Source organism: Indicator indicator, chromosome 38, assembly GCF_027791375.1.
Source record: "Indicator indicator isolate 239-I01 chromosome 38, UM_Iind_1.1, whole genome shotgun sequence".
NCBI lineage: Eukaryota > Metazoa > Chordata > Aves > Piciformes > Indicatoridae > Indicator > Indicator indicator.
Genome location: NC_072047.1, coordinates 4,938,319 through 4,944,318, shown reverse-complemented (window position 1 = coordinate 4,944,318; position 6,000 = coordinate 4,938,319).

Here is a 6,000-nt window from a genome sequence, read left to right as displayed (position 1 = left end):
TTTACCTCAATAAAGGGCAGAGTTAATGCAATATAGTGCAGGTTGGTTTCTGACAGGTTTAACCTTTCAGAGGTATAATTCTGTCAGCTTCCGTCTTCATCCACCTGTCTTTGAAACTCAGCAAGAGCAATTTTGTTGAATGGGCACTTAGGGTTTCAGAAATATCCTGTCCCTAGCTACAAGCATTTTTCAGACACAGCTCCACTTTACATTCTCCTTAGGGTAGATTAAATTCTGGCTTGTGCATACCTTGGCCTCTTCCTATATTGCAATGGGGTTTTTTCCCCACAAATACGAGAATCAGATGCTCAAATCCTGCTTAACAAGAAACTTTAAGTTGGCTGTTGGCTGCTTACCACTGCCTAGGAAAATATTTTAATCAGTGTTAAATCTAATGGGTTTGAAACCACCTTATCTTAGCACTGCAATGAATTCACTTCATTAAATGGGTTTAATTATTAAAGCCCAGAGGAATAGCTGCTCAGAGTTTTGAGTAGCCACCCAACAGTGATATTTTTGTTGCCAAACTAATAGGCAACAAAGGGGACTAAACTCGTTTCAATCTGTTACATTTTTGGCTTGAATATAAACAACCATCTTTGGGATTCAGCTATAAGAATCTGAATTGTTATTTATTACTTCTCTGCCTCTTAGGCTTGTGGTCTCCATGCTTTTGTGCCTTATCTAGTATCTTCTTCCTTGCTTGGCTGCTTGAGGTTCTTCACTGAAGTTTACTTTAGACTGGAATTTGGGAGTAGCAACAAGAAAGGCATAATTTGCTGTGGAATGTTAAAGCACAAAAGATAAGAGAAGGTAATTTAAAGCTCATGAAATTGTGAGATGCACTTAGTTAATACCGTCTTGTGGCCTTTGTAAATTGAATATATAACCTACCTACAATCTATTTTGCCAAAGTGCGTGCTCTACTTTAAAGTATATTATTAACAAATATTTTGAGGTTATCTGACCTCAAACCTTTGTTTATTAAACCTTGATAATCTTGAGTTTATCAAGGTCACTTTATGTAGTGAAATACCAGCCCTTTCTTCAAATGCCACACCTAGTTCTGTCAGTGCTGAAGGTTATGAGCACAGGCTATCACAGAAATTGGCATTTGGGATAATTGGATGATTGGAACCATGCCACGGTATTAAGAGTCTGGAAGCATGGCTGTAAAACACTGTGGCTTTGACAGCTTTGGAAGAAGAATGTAGAGGGCCAAGATGGCTGTGTTTTGGCCATTAGCCCAAACTTAGTCCCTATATCTATCTACCAAAGCCTTGCCTTTTATGTTGATAAATTAATTTCACCCTTATCTGATAGGGCAAAAAAAAAAAAAAGAAAAAAAAAACCTTGATGATACAGTCTGTTGTATGAGCTATTTCATGTGGGTTGAATTTTAGTTATACATGTAATGTAATCTGCCTTCTGACCATAAAACCATTCACCCTGGTTAGTAGAATGAACTTAGTGGCGTCTGAAGTTTGTTATCTAATTACAAGATCCCATATTCATGTCACCTTCTGCACTCACCCAAGGTGGAAGCAATCACCAAAAGCTTCCTTCACAGCAGAGTTGGCTGCTTCCAGAGACATAACACCAAATCTGGATGTGGTCATATGTCTCCATTGCCTGCAGAAGGAGTTAAGGGTGACAGTGCTTCTAACTCCAACAGCTGAGCTTAGAGAAATCATGCTTCATGCCTGCACATACATGCACAAAGGTATACAACCTTCACTAGCCCATGGACAGCAGCACAAAAGAGCAGCAAAGCAGGATTTCTGCTGTCACAACAGCACCAAGACAATGCAACCTCTTTGTTTTAAAAGCCAGCACTAAATATCTTGTGTTTAAGTAAGCACATATGATAGTCTGCCAAGACTGGTGTGTCAGGAGCTGTTAGGCTGATACGTGCTGATGACATGTAACATCCACCAGAAGTAACTCAGAAAGACACAGATCCCTGGGGAACAATGTCATACTTTTGTGGTTAGTGCAACATAATTCATTAATATGTATATCACGAACCCATGAGTCAATGCAGAGTAGAGCTCTTAAGATTCCCAGAATGGTGGAGGTTGGAAGGGATCTCCAAAGATCTATTCACTCCGCATCCCCCTCCCCCCTTCATAGTTGCACAGGAAAATGTCCAGGTGGGATTTGAAAGTATCCAGAGAAGAAGGCTATACAACTTCTCTGTCCTCACAACAAAAAAGCTTCTCCTTAAGCTGTCATTTTAGTTGCATCTCAACAGGTGGGTTTTCTTCTTTCTACAGCAAGCTACTTGAGCAGTCTTCTCCTCCTCTACAGCTGACTCATCTCCAGCAGCTTTTTTCATGCTAACACCTATATCCCTGTGCAGTATGGAGTTTTCTGGTAAAAACAGAGAAAGCTGAAAGCTTCAGCTCTATCAGAGCAGATAGCTTAATTCCACTTCAAAACAAACTCACTTTTCTAAGGCAGAGAGAATTCAAATTACAACAAGAAAACAGCAGAAAATCCACAGCCCCTTAACAACTCCAGGGAGATTTACAAGTACTATACACAACGCGTAGATGAAACAGAATCCTGTTAGATTTTTCTGTGGTGGTATCCCTATGAAATCCAACTGACTGTGCAATATGTAAAGTGGCACAGTAATATCTAAGAGTATGTGTCTGGCATTTAATATGTAATTTTCCACTTCTTACTTCAATATTACTGCCTCCTCATTTAATTTTCCTTTTTCATATTATTTGGGCTCTAGTGTTCATGATGATGATGATGATGAAATACCTAATCCAAGAGGCTGCCAAGTGAAATTTTAATCAAAGTTGAAAGACTGGCTTTAAGTGATCAATACCTACTGATGGGAAAGAGCCTAGAAGAAAAATAATTCTCTTTGCTTTCACAAAGGAAGAAATTACCAGGCATTATTAGAAACATGGGTCAATTTACCTCTCCTGCATCTCTAAGGAATCCAGATCCAACCTGAAATAAACAGATTGGCTGAAATCTTTACACAACCATTTTAAGAGCTCTTCTAATGTGTCCTGTTCATTAGAATACGAATATGAAGAGACTGCTGATATCTGACACCTTGGTAAGGAAGAAAGCTGCTGCAGTTATAATTATGTGCACCACAGAATTTGCTCTCTATCTCAAAGCTGCATGTGTTACTTAGCTGTGCAATGGGCTAGAGAAAAAGAGACTGAGCTAAAAGTATATGTGGAATTCTGCCAGACATAGAGGGCTAGAATGGTGAAGAACATTAATTAATATGCTTGTTTGGCAGCATTACAACTAGGAGGCAAATATGGGCACCAACAGCAAGAACCTAGAATCAGATCACAACAGAATAGGAAAGGAAGGCATGCTGAGAGCAGGAATGGGCTATAGAGGACCTTATTGCAGTTTATTGTGAGGTGATTCAAAAGGAACATCCTGTCAGCCACAAAAAGTGTTGTTTTGCAACATGAGAGCAGGTTCCTAAGCCCCATTGCCTTCAAGGACCACCCCAGTCCCCTCAGCATCCTCATGGCTGTCCACTGGACACTCTCCAGTATTTTCCTGTCCCTCTTGAACTTCGAAGCCCAACACTTGACCCAGTATTCCAGGTGTGGTCTGACCAGGGTGGAGTAGAAGGGGAGGAGGAACTTGAAACGTGAGGATGCCACCCACTTTGAGGGTGGCAGAACACTGGACCAGGCTTCCCAGTGAGGTAGTGGACTCTCCATCTCTGGAGTTGTTTAAGTCCTGCCTGAACACATTCCTGTGCAACTTGATCTAGGCACATCTTCATCATCAGGGAGGCTGGTCTAGATGATTTTCAGAGGTCCTTTACAATCCCTGCCATTGTGTGATTCTGTGACCTTCAGATCCAGGAAGCAGCTGTTCCATTGTGGCAGAAGGGTTCTAAATGCAGCTCTTGGAATGTGGGGATGAAGAAGCCAGTAAAATGGATAGATGATACAAATAACAAAGTAGTCATGAGTATTATATTGTTGTCTTTGTTATGATAATAACACCTCACAGATGCTTGGTCTATCTTAGGAATAGCCCTAAAGAATGATAATTTGATCTCCATTTCACAATCAAAGTATAGACCTTACTCCAAATAAAGAACTTTTCTCTCCCCATTCCCATACTTAAACCAAAAATAATTTTCTTCCCATACTGCTATACTGGTTTTTATCTTAATCTCTAATAAATGTCATGTTTGTGAAAGGTGTTATAGAATATGGGAAGAAATAAATACAAACTGTATCCAAAGACTAAGTCTGGTATCAAGTGTCCCTTATACCATGGCAGTACTGCTCAGCACTAAATGTAAAGCCACTGTGACATGGTCATTACTCTGAACAGATGAGATGCTTGAAGTGTTGCTGAGAACCCAAAGCAGCAGCATCTTTAGAGATGGCTGCAGACAAGTGGCACCAATAAGGCAGAGAAAAGAATGAGGGTATAGCAGAAGGTGATTTGGGATGTCTAGGATCAGTTCTATGCTTCCAGAAGTAAGTATTTAATCTCTGTGCCACGGATTCCCCCTCGGTAAAATAACATTTTCCCATTTCAAAGGGGCAATTTAAAGGCTGCAGAGGTGTAGTCCTGAGGGACATGGTTTAGCACCAACTTGGTAAGAGTTAGAGTATGGTTGGACTCGATGATCTTAAAGGTCTTTCCAACCAAAACAGTTCTATGAGTCTAGGATTCTAAGCATGCAACAAAGTTAACGCCTGTCCTGGTTCTAGAGCGTGACTGGAAGGTCACAGATCAAAGAACAGGACATACTCTGCTGGGCTAATGGAACTGATTTCTGTATTCACGTAAAACAACAACATGGAAGATGTCATCAAAACATTGTATTACAGTAATCTCAGGACTACAGAGAAATATGAAGACTGATGCTTTGGGAGCTCAAATGGAGAAAACGGAAGAAGATGTTTGATCTTGATTCAGTGTGTGAAATTTTGACAACTCATAGGCCATAGAAAAGTGCTCAAATCACAGAGCTCTGGATGGACAAAAGTTCCACATTTCAAGAGTTTTGGGCAATCAGTTGTAGAGGAAAATAGCCATTTGATATGAGATTTTTTTTTTAATTATTCTAGGAAGTTTAGGTTTTGGTTTAACTGTATTAACTAGTTCCGCATTTAAAATACATTATGCATTAAATTACTTTGAACTAACCAGTTTTTCTTCAATTTGCAAATGATGTTTTATTAATTTTGATAGCATTGGTCTTATTTTTATATGTCAAACTTTGCAGTTTCCATAGGAAAAGTCCTTTCCAGCACAAATGTTTGGGTCTGTACTGTTGGTACTTATATTTCACAGATGACCAGTATAGACTAGTCTGCCCTGAAGAGCTCAGTACCAGGCATATTAAGTGCCAGTAAACAGAGAAAGTTTTACAGCATGACAACATGAACCCACTGTTTTCTCCATGAGAGAAGACACAAAAGCTTGGGAACCATTTGAACACTGACCTAAACCGAAAGCCGTGGCTGTGGGTTGAAAGCATCCATTTAGCTGCAGAGGCCAGTTTGGTTTGCCTTGTATAGAAGTAAGAGGAAAATGCTTCCCAGACTGGCTGGATTTCTTGCTGGAAGAGAAATGGAGGGGCTGGCAAAAAACCCAAACCAAACCAACCAAAACAAACCAAAACAAATACAAACAAACAAACAAAAACAACAACAAAACACACACACACACACACACAAAAGACCAAACACTAAACCCAAGCAGCTGAAATCAGGTCCATCTGCTTAGAATTAACTTCTGAGTTGATGCAATCTGCTGTGCTGTAGTGATCACAAAAGGAGAATGAAAGCAGGGGAGTGTGAATTGCAAGAGATCAGAACATTTTCAGCTCAGATGAATTCTCTTGCAGTGATGCGCTAGTCTGAATAGCTGTTGTCAAGCAGAAGCTTTTGTCCAGAGCATTTTATTTGTTGGCTATTTCCAAGCAAGCTGGTGAACCTACATTATAGAAGAGCAAGGCTAGACCTGCATGAAAAC